The 19,163-nt window shown below is 47.0% G+C and overlaps 1 protein-coding gene across 1 annotated transcript in view; it reads right to left on the bottom strand.

Annotated features, from left to right (window-relative positions):
• Positions 1-7,337, bottom strand: part of ROPN1L (rhophilin associated tail protein 1 like) — a 322,639-nt gene extending 315,302 nt beyond the window's left edge. The window contains exon 1 of the mRNA XM_069613754.1: positions 6,866-7,337. The gene's annotated coding sequence lies outside the window, so the exon portion shown is untranslated. The remainder of the gene's footprint in view (positions 1-6,865) is intronic.
• Between the last annotated feature and the right edge of the window lie 11,826 nt (positions 7,338-19,163).

Here is a 19,163-nt window from a genome sequence, read left to right as displayed (position 1 = left end):
TTCCTCAGTTTAAAGAAAGTTAACCAGACGAAACAGGGAGAGGTACCGAAGGCTTTGTGGAAGCTGATAAACCTTGTAAAAATCGAAGAACGAAAGGGAGAAGAACCTACCATCTATCTGACTTAGCCTTCACTCAGCGGAATGATACATCTCTCGCTGAAGCTTTTCTACAAGCTATTCGGGAAGGAGAAGGTATAGAGAAAGGAAGCCCTTTTTTCTTCCTAAAAGCAGGGTTACTTTATAGAAGAGAGACATCTATGGAAGGCTTAGTAAAGACACAGTTGGTAATACCCAAGAGCCACCGAAAGGTTGTACTGGAGATTGCACATTCACATCTGACTGGGGGGCATTTAGGACAATTTAAAACCCAGGCACGTAGATAGTAGTGGGAAGTTTTATTGGCCAGGTATTCATGCCGATATAAAGACCTTTATCCAAACGTGCAAAATATGTCAAAGACCAGCACATCCCATTACCTGCCCCTCTGAACCCGTTGCCGATCATAGAAGTCCCTTTGTCAAGGATCGTAATAGACATAATTGGACCTCTATAAACATCCAGATTAGGCAACAAATATGTCAGTGTGATTGTCGACTATGCAACCCAATATCGCAAAGCATTCTCAATATGAAATAATACCACACAGCAAATCCTTAAACACATACTACCATATTTTTACAGGGTTGGCGTTCCTAAGGAAATACTAACCGACCAGGGTTTGAATTTCATGAGTAAGCTTATGGCAGAAGTCAAAGAGCTACTCCATATTACCATCTTGCGAACTTCTGTGTACCACCCCCAAACTGCTGGCCTGGTAGAAAGATTCAATACAATTCTTAAGTTAAATTCTATGAAAATTGGTAGATATGGACAGGAAAGACTGGGACCAAATGATGCCTTGGGCACTATTTGCAGTAAGGAAAACCCCTCAGGCCTCCATAGGTTTCTCTCCTTTTGAACTGCTCTATGGTAGAGAGCCTAGAGATGTCCTAGTCATGCTCCGTAAAACCTGGGAAGAATGAGAAGAGGCTCCCATTCCCATCTCTCAAACTGCCACCAGAATGCTGGAACATATGAAATTGTTTCGAGATCTAGTCTGTACTCATATGGAAAAAGCCCAGAGCCAACAAAAATCCATGTAAGACAAAAAAATGAGTTTAAGATCATTCTCTATAGGACAGAAAGTACTGGTCCTCCTACCCACCTCAGAAAACAAACTTCTCTCTAAGTGGCATGGGCCCTATGAGATATTAGAACGGACGGGAACCTGTACTTATAAGTAGCCCAACCGGACAGGAAACAGAAGGTCCATTTGTATCACATAAATCTCTTGAAAGAGTGCAAAGAGAACCCGTCAGCCACCCACGCCAAAGTATTAGCCTGTCTGGTTCCAGACGAGGTAGACAACTTTGAATTAATTCCCCCAGAATTACCTATACAACACCACGAAGATCTAAAAGATGTAGTTACCTCATTTCCTGATGTGTTCTCTTCTCAGAAAAACCAGAAGAGTAAAAAAAGGCACATAGCACTATAGAACATCTAAAAGTAAAGTGGTTCAAAATCCTCCCTTTTGGCTTACACAGCACGCCAGCCACTTTCCAGCTCCTCGTGCATAAAATCATGCAACCATATTCTGATTTCTGTGGGGCTTATATTGACAATATTGTCAATTATAGTAAGACATGGGAGGGCCATCTCTTCCATCTTTATACCATCATGAAAGTCCTCAGAGAGGCCGGCCTAACTGCTAATCCAGTTAAATGCAGACTGGCCCAGTCAGCCGTAAAATACCTCACCTTCTTTGTAGGGAATGGGAATGTACAGCATCAACATGAGAAAGTTAAAGCCGTCATAAATAGACCAACACCCAATACCAAAAGAAATCTTAGCGCCTTTCTCGGGTTAATAGGATATTACCATAGGTTTAACTGACAGATACCTGGTCTGTGTTGAGCGAAGGTTGTAAACGGCAACTTGTTATGAACAAAGAACTTGTGTACTTTTAAAATCAAGGGAAAGACCAGCTGCAGAGTGGTCCAGCGCCACGTGGGCATCCATTCGAAAGACTTTGGTGGTTGCCCTTATTTTGTGAATACTACAGAAACAAAAGGCTGTAGAAAAGGCTGACATACAGAGTTAAGGTGGTCATACGAGGTTCGAGCTAAAATCCCTTGTACAATCTTAAGTCCTTAACCCATTACCAAAGTTGTGAAAGTGTGAAACTGGTGTGTGCGCCCGGCTGAGGGAAAACACTGCATGAATGATAAATGTGGAAAGCCTGACTGGGGGATAGAAAGCTAAGTAAATCCCGCAAGGCATCACGAATAAGTGAACTGCTTGAAACCGGCAAATGTGAACCTGACTGAGGGAAGCCTGGAACACAAGAAGGATCGGAGTCCGGTTGAGGGGGATCCATGGGTGAAAGAAAATCACCCAACGAGAAGATTACCAGAAAGGAACTTTTTGTTTGTTGTTGATGGTACATCAGGTCCTCTGAGGCAAGGGACTTGGTGTAAAAGAGACTTGGCCACAGAAGGTCCTGATAGTTTGGAAACAAACTGTAAGCTCGTGCTGGAGAAGCCCAGGAGTGTGCTGTGCTCAAGAGTCCTGCATTGTCCTGTGCTAAAAACGTGGGTAAGGGAGATCCCAGTTATACCATCCTGACTTATCATTTTGTGAACACTTCTTTCTTTTCCGAAAAACATTATCCCACACTATTTTGTAACTTAGAGGTAAGGATTTGCAATAGTTTTTTTTTAGTATAGGTCCTTTTTATTTGACAAGACGCCACTAGGACTGCCTTATTATTTTTTGATGGTCGTAGCTTGCTCCCATCTTAGATTTAGGTTTAGATTCAGTGTTTTTCTCATCCATTTATACAGTTCAATAAACACCCGTGACCTGTGATCTCTTGTGTCTGGTTTTACTGTTGCCACCATGAGTTCCTTACAGTAGTCACAGCCCTGGAGAAGATGTTCGCAAAACATGGTTTAACCATACAAGTAAAAAGCAACAACAGACTACAGTTCAAAGGGAAGTAGATCCAAGTACTCAACGACCTGAATGTTCTACACCACATGATAACCCCATATTGGTCACAAGCAAATGCAGATGCCAAACGATTCATAGCATCCATCAACATAGTAGAGGGAATCAAAAAGGACTAGTGAATCCCACTGTTGCCAGTAGTCTACAGGTTCCTCCGGTCAGCTCAGCAAATGCCCTATTCGACCACGCAGGTCAGCCCAGCAGCTTTGATGGCCGGGGTGCTGACACATATAGGTCTATCCCTAAATGAAAGCTGGGATGTCCCCAAAGTAGACAGTGAGCGGGTTGAGTGCTGGAGGCAAGCCCTAGCGAGAGGAGGAGTCCAACACCATGAAAAGACCTTTGGAGACGCAGTCCTGGTGAAGACAAAGTCCCTACAAATGATTACACTATCATACGAGTCCCAGCCATGGACAGCAGTAGAGACCAATCATGGGATGATTGCGCAAAGAGAAACACGGAATCAGTGACCTGGAACTGATCCTGTTTCTGTAAAGTAGCCCTCACCATCTAGAAAGAAGAAAGGGCGCCAGCAGTAGCCCATCCTCAGCAGCATTCAGGGGTGATCAAGCAGAGAGCTGAACAAGAGCCACCTGTGGAAAAGATTGCAAAACAACCAAGTAGAACAACAGCAAACCAAGCAAGACCAATTCAGAAAGAACACCAAAGTGTGACCAGCGATGTGGAGGCAATGCCACAAGGACGCAGGACAGCTCAAGAAACCACTCCTCCAGCTCAAATTCGTCTGTAACGATACCCCTATGAGAGCATCATCTGAAAAGTCAACCAAGATGAGAGGATACATCCTTCACGGAGTGTACCACATGGGATGGTCAGGTGACCAAGAGGAGCGTGGCTGTGATGGTCCATGTGACCATTTGAATAAAGGGAAGTGAGAAAGCATGCCACAGGATCTTTCCTCCACTAACAGTATACTTCCTGGTTGTGTCTTTCTTCTGTCCGTTAGCTCCGAGACAGGCTGAGCCTGCCCGGACATCACACTGGTGATGAAGATGGTAGAGAGCGAGGCAGCTGACCTAGAGCCACCCGGACCTCGCCCTGAGTCCTGCCTGTATACCGCGCCTACCTGGAAGAACGCGCAACACCAACAAGAGCCCGTGTACCGTGCTTAACTGGAAGAGCGCAACACCAACAAGAGCACGCCGACGGTGCAATCTACGTCGAAGAACACAGCTGCTGTTTAGCTCCCTGGCCGCGCCACCCAGTTTGCCCGTCAACCTGCAGAGTGAGCAAACAACCCGGGATTGACCTGAACGGCACACAGACTCACGTGGTTAGCCTACAACAAGCAAGAACGCACAGAGACACCAGGAAAGGAGAAACCAGGCAGGCAAGTGTGGTAGCTCCACGCTGGGGTACGTTGAACGCGCGAGCACTGGCAATGCTACGAATGTCAAGCAGGTGCGCGCGCGCACACACACACACACACACACACACACACACACACACACACACACGGTACATCTGTCACCGGAAGTGATGTCACTTGACCCCGCCCAAAACCTGGATACTAGCACCTGGCTGGACACAACCCAAGGCACCTTTATGAAACAGTTTGAGCCATTTCGACCCAGGGCAGCACTCTGGTTGGGAGCTATGGATTCAGCAATTTGAATTAAGCATGAACTCGAGGAAGGTTTTAGACCCAGAAGAAAAGCGAACACTGTTGATGCTCAACCTGGGCACCATGGCACTTCGACTCAATGCCCTGCCAAACAGAGGTACAGAAAATGATTACGACACAGCCAAACTGGTTCTGACGAGAACGTTCAAACCACAACGGAGTCCAGATTTTGAGAGATTCAAAATGAGTCAGGTACACCAGCGCCCAAATGAGAACATGGACGGCTTTCATGGCCACCTACGAGAGATGGCAATTGGGTGCAACTTCCCTGATGAAGAATTTGCCCTCCAGCAGCAGGATATTCACGGCCTATCATCTGAAAAACTCCGGAGAACGGCACTATCGGAGACAAACCTACACCTCGATCAGATCCTCGCTATGGGACGTCAGCGAGAGAGGACTGATGAACATGTGGCGGAGATGGAACAAATGATCGGCCGACTACTGTTGGACACAGAAATCCCAGGGAACATCATGATCACCATCAACAGAGCTTTACTGTTTCCTCCGATCCTACTGGCAAACGCCACACTCATCCACTCTAGTCAGCCCGGCAGCATTTATGTTCGGAGTCCCCATCCAAGTAGGACTCCCCCTGCACCACAGCTGGTGCCCACCACAAATAGACAGGGAAGGAGTTGAGCCACAATGACAAAACACAAACAGAAAGAGAGCAGGGCAAGGTGAGCGACACCCAGCCAGTTGCAGGTGGGAGATACAGCATTAATCAAGAACCATGCCACTCCCAGGAAAATGGCTCTCCTGTATGAATTGCAACCATGGATCATTACCCACAAGAACCATGGAATGGTGACAGCATCCCGAGGCACTGAGACAGTAATACAGAATGCGTCCCACTTCAGACAGACACCAGCGATCACCTGGCAAGAAGAACCAGAGAATCCATCAAACCTGACTGCACGCGCCCCACCAGATTAGGGGCCTCCGTCAGACACAATGACAGAGATGCTTGGCCTGGCACAGCAAACACACAGTCAAGCGAAGTGCTGGCTGTCCCCAGGACCGTAAAGACCCCAAGGAGAGAAGGAAGCAGCCACTACTCCCTCCGACAGCATTCAGCACCGTCCACCAGGCTGCAAGGTTTTGTACTGCATGGGATCTACGGGCAAGCAGGAGAGCCTAGAAAGAGACAGTAAGATAGAACTTTGTCCACTGTTAGCGCCAGCTGAGAGACTGAGAAACATGTTTATCCAGTTATAACAGTATGTTGTTTTGTTGTCGAAGTTGGGGAGGTATGTGATGGTCAGGTGACCAAGGGAACGAGAGGAGCGTGGCCACGACGCCCCATGTCACCATGCGAATAAAAGGAAGCGAGAAAACCCGCCAAGGGTTCTTTCCTCCACTAACACTGCCTGGTTGTATCTTTTTTCTGTCCATTAACTCCGAGGCAGCACACCAGTGAGCCAAGACCGAGAGAATCAATAAACGTTAATAGATGTGATGTTGTGACTCAGGGGCACCAGTGAAGCATGCCATGACCCATAGGCCATGTAGTGCTTCTAAGTAGGAGGAGGAGGAGGAAAATAAAGGAGCACGAGCGCCACAAACTGTGTCTGACCTGTTGCTTACGCTGCAGCCGCATAGGAACTCGGCGTTGGGCTACTATCACACATATTATGGCTGCTTGTGGAAGCTATGGTGGGGAGGGTAGTTTTACAAGTCACTACACAGCACCCATTTTTCGAAATGCACTGAAGCAGATCAATGGTTGAAACGTAAAAATATAAAAATCAAAATTTGAAAGCAGCACGAAAAAGAAGCGTCTTTTCACATCTATGCCCGATTATGCGACCGCAATGGCATGGCTTAATATCGTTAATTTTCACTGCAAGTTCCCGGTGTATCCTCGTCAAATGGGCAACAAATATCTAGCCCAGCATTGAGTCTTCATGAACAATAAATAATGCATTCTGAGAGTTATTAGATCACTTTAATAATACCAAATGACAATCGTTTAAGAAAAGAAACCCAATTTACCACTTTCCTCTAATAGCATAGTTATGCAAGAGAGCCTTTCAGTAAACTTTGCAGGACAAATTGCACATTTTAACTTCCAAGAAAGCATCGAGCCTGTCTTACAAATCCTCATGTCAGGTCCACTGAAGCCGTACATACACAACACACTCAATTATGGTTCAAATAACGCACCTGTATGTATGTCTGAGATGCACTGGCGTAGTCGTAAGCAACCATTAATCGGTTTGTGTATAAGCAATCCGTGTCTATTGCTAGACTGTAGCGTTTAGTTTGCATCTGGGAAACGGACCCTAGCAACGCTCCACCTACTCATCACGTGATTTGCACGTTACGTTCAGGACATGTAGAGTAACTATGTGGCGTAGGAGCCTATGTGGTAATTAGGCCAGCGTGTAGTTAGGCGCAATGGAGTGTGCAGCCGAAGCGGCCGTTGAGCCAGCAACGGGGAAAGACTGTAAGACGGCTATTAGACAGTTTGAGCTGGAACGCGACCGGGCGAGCGTTTTTGATTTTGTGGATTGGTGGCAGTACTGCGAGACTCGTGTTGTCTCGTTTTTTGATTGTGTCCTGTGACGAGAAGCGGGGTAGTTGCCAGGGTCAGATTGGGACGAGAAACAGACCCGGACACCCAAGAAAAAGTGGCCCACCCAGTGTTGCCAGGTCGGAAGGAAAAAATAAGCTGAATGTCCTTCCAAAACAAGCCCAAAACAAGCTGACTCCCATCCAAATAAGCTGAAAAAACAAGCGTGCACCTAAAAAGTTGTGGAAAGGTCTCAAAAGTAAGAAACATAACACAACAAGAAAAACATACATAGACAGAACACTACATAGTGTGTTAGAACAATATTTTATTGCATGGTGACTAGAAGTCCCAGATTGCAAAATAATACGGCCCTGAAATACATTGTATTTATTGTTTTATATAGCGCCTTAATCCAAGGCACTATATAATATTGTAACATGGCCAATTGGAAGCTGAAAAGAAACATGCCCTTCCTGAATACATATCTCTGAGAAAATGTTGTATATAGATTCCAATAATCCTCTAACCCAGTCTTGCAAAAAAAGTTTTCAAAAAATAAATAAATAAATGATTTTAGTGGCTAATGCGTCAGCACTAGGGATATCACCAAGATAATATTGCTATAGAGTGACACTTGCTAAACTAAAACAATCCCCTTCTTTACATGTCAGTGTGTCTGTCTGCATGACAAAACTTTTAAAGTGCGCTTTCTTTTTACATATGTTTAGGCATTTGGCATTGATGGGCCACCTGGTGGGCAGTAACGATCCCATCAATGCCAAACACCTATGCATATGCAAAATACAGGGCGCACCCGAGAGCAAGACAAAGCAGCAATTGCCGTCAAGTGCTGCCAGCAGCCCAGTGCAGGACGCTCTGTGCGACGTGTAATGGGCTTAACTACAATATAAACAAGCCCAATTACACGCGCACAGAAGGTCCAACAAGCGGACAAAAACTGCGACAAGCGACCTCTAAATATTATAAGCGACTTTGGACAAAAACAAGCCCAAAGTCGCTTATAATAAGCGGACCTGGCAACACTGGGCCCACCTCTCGCCCTCTGATGATATCACCGGAAGTGATGTCACTTGACCCCGCCCGAAACTGCCATCCTGGGAAGGATGAAACGCGACCTTTCGCCGCTTGACAAAACAGGAAGTGGCATCAAATAGCATTGTTACACTACGAAAAATATGGTTATGATTTCACTAATGTGATATACATTTCATATAAGAATGGATCACCATATGTAGCATTAATATCTTTGTCTATAGATCCATAGTGTCAAATTACTGTGAATGCAAGCAGACGTCCAAAGCCAAATGATATGTAATTGTACAGCACTTACGCTCTTTTTTATAGAATAAATATGCACACACTATCACCGAAACTGTGTTGGTACTTCTTTATCGACGTCATAATGATGAAAGGCTGAGATGGTGTTGCTGGGATTCGAGCCTGCAACCTGCAGATCTCACACACATTGCAGCAGCGAGCGCTCAACCCACTGAGCTATCTTATCAGCTGTATCAGTGAGCAATTATTCTGTAGTGGATACCATTAAACTGGTAACTGAGATTTAACAGCAGACCAGTTAAGTTAATCTTCAAGTCTGGTGCAAAGTTGGCCGCATGCTGCAGCAGCATGTGAATGATGCATGCATCATAATTTATGATGCACACATCATGTATGCAAATCAATCATCAAAGCGAGGTAACGTGTTATGTTGCTTTGATGAATTATGCTGTTGCGGGTGCTTTTTGTTTGTTTCAAACAAAAAGGGTTTTTAAAAAAAATTAATTTTGAAACCGGCCTAGGTGTGGGCAGAGCCGGCCCCCAGGGACTACACATGATTTCAGCCAAGCCAGGGGCCGAGTGGCAGATGGGCCAATCCGGCCCTGGTAGTGGCGATACTGCACTGGGGTTTGTAGGTAATGAGCGTCTGTGAGTGGGAACTGTGGGCGTAGTGGCGCTGTTTGGGACTGGTGGGGGCTGTTAGGCAGAATTATATGCAGTACCCTTTGGGAACACCACACACAATTAAGACTACAAGTGACAGTACAAATTCACCTTCGGTATAAGCCTGCACTACCCATTAAAGTGGTAGCAATGGCTGAGCAGCCAGACTTATCTCAAGAGCAAGTGAGCAGTATCAATAGTTACACAAAGGACAGCAATTACTATGATTCAAACAAACACTGACTCAAGGTTTCTGAGTAAAAGAATATACATTTATTTACACATCAGTTGTATAAAATTTCACTTAAGTAAAGCAGTTTAGAAATCACACTCTTCTTACACCACAACACTCCCAATAGGTTCCAGACAAGTTAAGCTCACAAATGAAGTGGGAGCAAAATGGCACTCCAGACATTTAAAAGGGAGGGAAAGACAAAGTTAGACAGAAATTGAACAGCACCAACAGGTAAGTAAGCAGGGCAATCTAGAGAGGAACTGCAGAGATGGAATCAAATCAAAAAGGCTTAGGGCCAAGGTCAATAGGACAAAAGTCTTTTGCTCAAGATCAGATAGTTCGCAGTTAGGTCTTTGCCAAGAGTTCCGGATGAAGTTGGTCGGCAGAAAAGTTAGTTTAAAGAGTAGAGAAGGACAAGCCCTCGGATTGGAGAAAGATTTCACACACTTTCCCTGCGGCTGAACGAACCGAACAACCGGATTTGCACAGTACCTTTAAATGGAGAAGAAGCTGTAGCTGACAGTTCCTGCAGGCTCACGGTTCCTGGAGCGACTGTCGGATTGACATGAAGTAGGAAGACTGGAGGGTCCTGCACTGCCCAGGGAAGAAACCAGCAGCAGAGCAAAGCAATGTATAAAAGGTGCGCTCCTTAAAACCCAAGCAGGGTACGACCTTCCTGGCTATCCGGCCCACTGTAGCTCTGTTCAGCGAATTCGACCAGAGGAAGGATTTCTGGCTTGCAGTTTGGGCGAACTGGTTGGTCCCACCAGCTCGGGGGAAGAAGATTCCTGGAGGATCTTCTCTGTCGTTGGAGTTCGAGGATTCGGACCTGCAGCAGGGCTTCACCGGGCGGTTCAGTCGTGGTAGGGGTCCTCTTACGTCAACTCCTCGTCAGTTCTTTTGTTCCGGTGGCGACTCTGCCTTTCCAACCCCAGAGACCTGCTTTTTATGCAGTTTTCCCCCATTCACACAGCCTGGCTGTCAATCACACAGCAGTGTGGCTGTCACACCGGGACAGTGACCACAGCCAATCATTTCAGAGTGCGACATGGCAGGGAGTCCTAAACCCCTCCCTCACATCCTGTCCCCCCCCAGACATACAGGCGCCTAAGGAGGGCTTCTGCATAGAAGCCCGCAAAAAGACGGTGAACAAAGGAATCAAACCTGGTTTGGCGCGCAGAGTAAAACATGAGAAAGACATTTTCAACCTTGAAAAAGGATTCATCCACCACAGTTATGCTGGCTCCAGTGTCTCTGATGGCAGGAGTCTCCTGGCCATTCACAAGAACACTATCTTTATAATACCCTTTAGTAATATCTGGGATGAAATTATAGACATCTAAATTCTGTTGTTCCCACACGCTCAGGGAAACTAAAGAAACACTAGCTGAGACTCTCATGGGTTCATCAGCCAGTAGGTGAAAGTTTCCACTTGCCATAGGTACTTCTTCCTCTGGAGAGAAGGCTAAGGAAACAGTGGGTGGGCGTGGCTTGAGGAGCCATGGAGTAGGACATGCTTCCCGTGTAGCTCCGGAGGATCCGACAGATGATCCGAAAAAGATACCTTTGAAAATGTGCCATTGGTTCCAGAATTGATCATACACGCACGGGAATGTATGCTCTGCTCATTGTGTAAAGATCGAGAGAATCGTAAGCGGGAGTCTGGAAGAATTGTTCAACGAACGACGGCGGCGGCAGTTCAGTCCATTGTCACACAAGATGGCCGACAACAAAGGAAACGACACTGGGGTACCTGAAGAGGACGAATAGAGGCGGAGGCCACGGGGAAAGAACGGCAATGGCGAGGTGAAGACGGAACAAAACCCCTGGGGGCTGTGGGCCTTGGGTCGTTGAGGCTTGGGGGCTGGCCCGGACGGCAGGGGCCCGAGGGAAACAGAGGTGTGAAAATGCAGGCCGCACCACGACAAGCACGAGCGGTGCTCGCTCGGCATTGATCAGCAACTAGCAGCGGCGAGAGGATGTCGCGACTGCCTGGAGATCACCACGACAGTCGGTAAAGAGCGGAAATTACGGTTGGGAAGACACTCGGACGCTAGGGAGACCCAACGGAGACCGGAATATGGCGGCGCGAGGGGCCGTGGGTAAGAATAAGAACAAACAACCCACGATGGATATTTCTGTGAAAACAAAGCAGTCTCCTGCGGCCAGCGCAACCAAAGGCCCGGTGGCACAGGCTGAGGGCGTTACAGTGGCTGATAATCATCAGATTTTAGAAGCCATCACAGAGCTGAAGGAATCTTGGGGGGTTGCGATGATGGACCTACGCACTTCCCTGGAAGCTAAAATTGAAGCAGTGGGCATCAAAGTCTCCCTGCTGAGACAAGATGTCAGGGGACTGGCGGAACGCACAAGCTGCCTGGACGGTGCGGTGAAATCTAACACGGACACCAGCACCAATAATGCAAAGGAGATCCATGTCCTTAAACAACAAGTGGCCAACTTGGAGTCTCGAGCAGAAGAAGCAGAAGGGAGAGTGAGGAGAAACAATATTCGCGTGATGGGCTTGCCGGAAGGTGAAGAAGGCCAGGACCCGACTGATTATATTGAGAACTTACTCCTACAAGCAATCGGGGCCGGTACACTCTCGCAGGGTTTTGCAGTGGAGCGAGCACATAGGGCCCTTATGAGGAAGCCGAGACCAGGGGCCCCTCCACGAGCGATAATTGCTAAAATACTGAACTATAAAGACCGCGAGAAAATATTGGAATATTTTCGGAAAGGCGGAACAATTGAGAGGGCCTCGAGCACTATCACGGCATACCCGGATTATACTATGCTGGTCCAAAGGCAGCGGTACAGCTATGTAACTATCAAAAGGAGGCTGCGGGGAGCTGGGATAAAATATATGCTGCTGTACCCTGCGAAACTGAAGGTCGTGCATAAGAGCAAGTTGCATTTTTTTAACACTCCGGAAGAAGCAACAACATGGCTGGAACTGCAGGGCTTCCCGGATCAAGACACGGAAGAGACACAAAATGGACACGAAAAGTGACTCAGATACGGTATGCATATTGCTATGGCGGCGAGCGAAAATCGCGAGGGCGCCTAGGCGAAGGCTGAGAACGATGGGCCTGGCTGTAGGAGGCTGATGTTCGATTACATATTGCTGATTGTGAGAGACTTGATGGACTGGAATATAGTGGCAGTTACATATACTTAAATTGTTTGGCAATGTGTAGTTAATTCATGGGCTATTGGAGCGCAGGGTGGAAGTACTCTACCCCCCGAATTATAGTTGTTGTTGTAGTAGGTTGGCCACCAGGGCGGCCTCACCCTGCAGAGCTTCGAATACAGACGAAAGCCGGAAAGAGCTAGATACGGGGGAGCCCGAGATCCAGGGATGGAGCTGGGCAACAGTTGGGGGGGGGAGGGGGAGAGTGTTGGGGAAGGGATGGGAGGCGGGGGGGGGAGAGGGAACGGGAAGTTTGGTGTGTTTGTGGTTAAAGGGGTTTTAGAGTGGGATGCAAGCCTATATGGATTGGATTGGAACTTGAAGCTAAATGACACCTGGGGGGGAGGGAACGGGACCATACCAGGCCATGGGGGACCATGGAATGTGCGGGGGCTTAATAGCTATTTAAAAAGGAACAAGGTTATGCTGTATCTGCGCAGGCAGAAAATAGATATTGCATTGCTGCAGGAAACCCACCTCACACGTGAGAGGATGGACATGATTGCGGGAAAATGGAAAGGGGTGTTGGTGGGCTCATCTTACTCGGCCTACGCAAGAGGAGTACTTATATGGGTAGCGCCACATATCCCGTTTCAGTGGTGGCTGAGACAGACGGGAGGATGGTTATGCTGAGGGGATTGGTAGAGAACAGGGAGATAAGTATTGTTAACACGTACGCCCCGAACCAGAACACGGCGGCGTACATTAGGACACTGAGTGTGAATCTGAGCGTGTGTGTGGGTAGCGCCGTGATCTGGGGAGGGGACTTCAACTGCGTACTGAACCCGAGGGTGGATAGATCGGATGGGAAATTAGATAGACCGGCCCCTGCAGCCAGGGCGCTACAGACACTGCTGGATGACTTTGGGCTGGAAGATGCATGGAGAGTGTGGCACCCTGGGTAAAGGCAATATTCGCATTACTCGGCCCCACAGCAGTTATCAACGAGGCTGGACTATGTCTTTGCATCACCTGAAATGATAGCGGAGATGGCACACAGAGTACAGGGCCAGGGTCCTCTCGGACCACTCGCCCCGGATTCTTGCATGGCAATACTGCCCCCCGAGGGCGAGGATCCCGACATGGCGCCTACGAGCGGAAGTGTTGAGGGACCCCTTCTTTAGAGAGGACTTGCGAAAGCAGATAGTAAACTATTTTGAAACCAACACTGGGAGTGTGGACTCGGCGGGTACATTATGGGAGGCCTTTAAAGTTGTCATGAGGGGGGCGGCCATGGTGAAATCCAAGGGCCTACAGGGGGGGGGGGGGGTTTCGGCTTAACTGAGGGAGACGGAAGCAAAATTGGAAGAGGCCTTAAAAGCCGGTGACGATACAGTAGAGAAACTAGATTTGATACTTAAGCTACAGCAAAAATGTGCGGAATACTAAATTTTACTTAATTATAAAAGGTACATAGAGAGACAGCATGTGGGAGGCGATAAACCGGGGAGACTTTTGGTGTGGTTATATAAGAGCGAGACCCCCAGAGCCACAATTAGAACTATAGAGGGGGAAGATGGTAGCGTAGAGGATGCCCAGGAGGGAGTTAATCAAGCGTTTGTGGATTATTATAAAGGGTTATACGGGGAAGATGGGGAAAGCAGCCGTGTAATGATAGAGGAAACGCTGGAGGATATGGGGCTGCCCAAGATAAGGGAGGAGGAAAGAGAGGAACTGGACTCCCGATTACCCTGGGAGAACTGGGGGAGGTGGTGAGGCAGTTGCCTACTAATAAGACCCCAGGGACAGATGGGCTCCCGAGCGAATTTTATAAGGTATATATAGATGAGGTCCTCCCCCCGCTGCTAGAAATGATAAACTAAGCATTCGAGATGGGCCGCTTACCGGAGTCACTGAGAGAGGTTGTCATAGTACCTCTCCCTAAACCAAATAAACCTGGGCGTAGCTGTGGTTCCTTTAGACCTGTGTCAATGCTGAACCAAGACGGCAAGATATTAACTGCAGTCTTGGCGAATAGACTGAAGAGGGTCATTAGCAAGTTAATACATTTGGAACAAACGGGCTATGTCCCCCATAGAAACATCACCAATAATCATAGGCGACTCCAGAGGATCATTGAGTTTGGCAGTAGAAGGGATGAGGAAATGGCAATCGTGTCCTTGGATGCGATCAAGGCCTTTGACTCCGTCAAGTGGCCGTGGCTGCTGGCGGCCCTGAAACACTATGGGTTAGGGCCTGGTTATGTTAGGGGGGCGAAGATTTTATACAGTGAACCGCTGGCTAGATTTAAAACAGGATCTGTGATATGAGAGAGGTGGCAGCTTAGCAGGGGTACTAGACAGGGATGCCCATTGTCTCCTATGCTCTACATACTGGCCCTGGAAACTCTTGCGATCTATCTGAGGCAACAATATGACACTATAGGCATTGAGGTGAAAGGGGAGTGGCACCCGATTTCCCTATACGCAGATGACATGCTGCTGTACCTACGATTCCCAGAAGAAAATCTCCAGTACATCCTAGAAGTGATGGAGAGATACGCTGGGTTGTCTGGTATAGCAGTGCATCCCCAGAAGTCCAGCATGTTCCCATTGGGGGGGTACAAGGGGATTCCATCGGAGCGATTACCTGTATTGCAAGTACCACGGGTGGTTCGCACATTCCGGTACTTGGGGATAAATATATACCATACTGTAGAAGAAGAGCATAAATATCACAGAAGTAGCCATTAGGAACATTGAGAAGTGCATGCGGTTTTGGGCGAAGCTGCCTCTGGCGATGATGGGGCGGGGAGCGATGCTAAAGATGTTGGTCCTGCCGAGGCTCCTACATTACTTCGGGAATATACCGTACTTGATTCCTAGGGTTTTTTTTACCAAACTAAATAGCATGTGTAGGGACTTTCTGTGGCACGGCACGTGAAACAGAGTGGGGTTATGGAAGCTTCAGAACTTCCCTGACAAAGGGGGAATTAAGCTGCCCAACTACGAGGCGTACTATGTGGCGAGCCAGTTGCAGTATGTCACCAAATGGTTACCTGATGAAGAGACCTCCGAACACAGGTTGTTTGGGCGGGATTGTGCACCTTTTTATTTGAAAGAAGTCATGTGGGCACCCAGTGCGGAAATGGTGGGGCGCCCTAAAATGATGCTACTAGGGTGGAAGGTGTGGCACAGGGCATGCCAAATGATTGGGGACCCGTCCCCATGCTCACCGCAGATGCCATTGGTAGTATTGACAGGGGCGCACTGTCAGCTGCGACTGATACTCCGGACCCACTGGGAACCGGCTGGTGTGGCAACGATGCGGGACATCTGGCAGGAGGGCTCTAGTGTTACTTTTGAGGGGCTGCGGGAAGTAGCTGGGTTGCATGAAGGCCAGTACATTACATAACACAGAATGGTACAGAGGATTAAGAGAACATGGCCTGAAACTGTGCTGGAGGAAGAATTGGATGCCACCATAGATGTGATATAGGATATAGCGGAGGGGGGACATGAGATTTCCAGACTGTATGAGATGTTGATGTCTAAAGTGGGGAAGGAGGACACGCAGCTGAGAATGGACTGGGAAACGGAGGGTGGGGCCCAAATGGGAGATGGGATGTAGGAAAGGGCGCAGTGGTATCATAAGAAGGTGTCTAGAAACGCGAGGCTGAAACAGATACAGTTGTACATATCACACTGGGCTTACATGACACCTTGGAGGATATCGAGGTTCGAGAATGCAGGTTGGCAAGCATGCCCCAAATGTGACGAAGAGAACACGGGCATGGTGCATATGTTCTGGTCATGCCCGATCATAGAGAGGTTCTGGAGGGATGTAAAAGAGAAAATAGAAGGAAGAGGGGTCAAGATAGTAGTGGATACGGTGTGGGCCTGTCTGCTGGGGGGTTTCCCAAGACCACGGAAACTCAGGCACATAAGCAAACTAAGGGACCTGGCTTATGTGTTGGCGAAAAGGAGGATTGCCATGGGATGGAAGTCATGCCATGTGCCGAGGACAGAGGTGTGGTGGAAAGACTTGCAAAAATGGGCAGAAGCCGAAACCACGGCATGGCAAGAAGCGTGTAGCAATGGGGGGGGAGGAGGAGAATGAGTCCCTGATGGCCTGGAAATCACTGATAGCCGGACTGTTTGGGTTATTAGACGAACCGACTGAGCCTGTGGAGGAGGTGACCGAACCACAGGGTGTGGAAACTGAAGGTTCAATGCAATAGACTCGCAAGGGGGGTGGGGTGGATGGAGTAGGGGTTAGGAAGTTAAAAAAGTGTATTGAAACTGTTGGAACATGCACTGTTTGTTTGGTTTATTGTTTGTTTGCTTGTAAAATTCAATAAAAACTTTTTTTTTAAAAAAAATCGATCGCTGGCGCATATGATCGAATTCCCTTAAAGTTCAAACACTGCAACATGAACTATGCAGCGCTGCATAAGGACAGTGTTATCTTTCCCGCCAAAGCATACGTGCCTAACTTTGGAGTTCCGAATATAATCGGGGAATACATGGGCCTGGTGGCTGTCACATGGAAGCACATGAGTGATATGCCGGTTTCAATAACACACAAGTACACCCTGTTGGCCTTCGATCTAAGACCCGAGAACGCATCAGCGGGTCATTTCAACCTTCTGAGGATCGGGAACTTCTGTGCAGAGATAAAGTTGGAAAGAAACTTAACTGCTGTGCACTCATTGATGTGGAGTGTTTTTGATAGCGTTCTCGAGATCAATGCACATAGAAACATACTCTTTGATATTTATTGGATACTCTACAGATAAAGATTTCTGCATAAGCAGAGACCCGCTTGGGAAACATTTCAAGATGTGTATGCCAGTGATGCATGTTCCAATCGCCTACCCAGGAATTGGCAAGTTAGCATGATGGGTAACAATGATGCACATGTCCGTGAAGGAACACACTGGATAGCCTAGTGGTTGTAGGGGGATGTGCTAACTGTGTTTGACAGTTTGGCATACTTCCTGCAACACCCCATATACGCTGGAGATTTAACACAGTATGTGCAAAGTATTGCAAATTATTTATGTTATGCCACTGTACCGGTCCAAGACTTTAAAGCCATTACCTGCGGTCAACACTGTATATTCTTTATCAGTCAAATGTCAAAAGGAAGATCACCATCAGCTGTTTTGAAAATGTATTCGAACAATTGCAAGCAAAACAATCAAATGATGACCACATTCGTTAACAAGATGTTACTTACCTACGCTGTACAGATCTTGAAAATTTTAAAATGTGACAAAAATGTAAATGTGGTGTGTCTATCTAGTGATACATGTATCAATAAAATGACTCTTTAAAATAAAAAGGCTAAGGAGACAGTGTGGATCCCTGAAGGTTTACCCTTACATCTGGGATCCCCTTTCACATGGTCAGTTGACCCACAAACATAACATTTCCCAAATGTCTTGATGAATGGGGGTTTCTTTCTGACCTCCATCTGGTTTGGGTCCGGATGGTACTCTAGCCTGATTTGGTTTGCCTGGTGGTTTACCCTTATGTTGCTGTTTGTGGCCCTCTTTTGGATTGGAGGTATTAGAATTCTCCTTGTTATCTTTCTTTGGCTGCTTTCCCTCATCCTTCTTTTGAGTTGCCCCAGAATCCTTGTTAGTAGCCCTGTTGGCAACCCACAAGTCAGCAGCCTTCGCCAAGTTCTTGGGATCTATCTCCTTAGAATCAGCCAAGTGCTGTCTGAGCTCAGGAGAGCAGGCATTATAAATGGACTCCAACATAACAAAATGTCTCATACCTTCATAAGTGTTTACTCTGTAACCCTTAACCCACCAATCTAAGTGTTTCAAACATTCACATACCCAGGTAGCCCAAGGGGTACCATCATGCTTTTTGAGGGTCCTAAACCTCTTAAGGTACTGGGAAGGGGTCTTCCCAAATCTAGCAATTAAAGCTAGCTGTACACCAGTGTTAGGCAGAATTATATGCAGTACCCTTTGGGAACACCACAAACAATTAAGACTACAAGTGATAGTACAAATTTACCTTTGGTACAAGCCTGTACTACACAGTAAAGTGGTATCGATGGCTGAGCAGCCAGACTTATCTCAAGAGCAAGTGAGCAGTATCAATAGTTACACAAAGGACAGCAATTACTATGATTCAAACAAACACTGACTCAAGGTTTCTGAGTAAAAGAATATACATTTATTTACACATCAGTTATATTACATTTCACTAAAGTAAAGCAGTTTAGAAATCACACTCTTAATATACCACACCACTCCCAATAGGTTCCAGACAAGTTAAGCTCACAAATGAAGTGGGAGCAAAATGGCACTCCAGAAATGTAAAAGGGAGGGAAAGACAAAGGTAGACAGAAATTTAACAGCACCAACAGGTAAGTAAGCAGGGTAATCTATAAAGAGGAACTACAGTGATGGAATCAAATCAAAAAGGCTTAGGGCCAAAGTCAATAGGACAAATGTCTTTGCTTAAGATCACCCAGTTCAGGGTAGTTCGCGGTTAAGTCTTTGCCAGGAGTTCCTTACGAAGTTGGTCAGCAGAAAAGTTAGTTTAAAGAGTAGAGAAGGACAAGCCCTCAGATTGGAAAAAGATTTCACACA

Source organism: Ambystoma mexicanum, chromosome 5p (assembly GCF_040938575.1).
Source record: "Ambystoma mexicanum isolate Mex_15411 chromosome 5p, UKY_AmexF1_1, whole genome shotgun sequence".
In the NCBI taxonomy this organism is placed as follows: Eukaryota; Metazoa; Chordata; class Amphibia; order Caudata; family Ambystomatidae; genus Ambystoma; species Ambystoma mexicanum.
The sequence above is the reverse complement of the archived record's forward strand: the minus strand, read 5'-3'. Positions and strand labels throughout refer to the sequence as shown.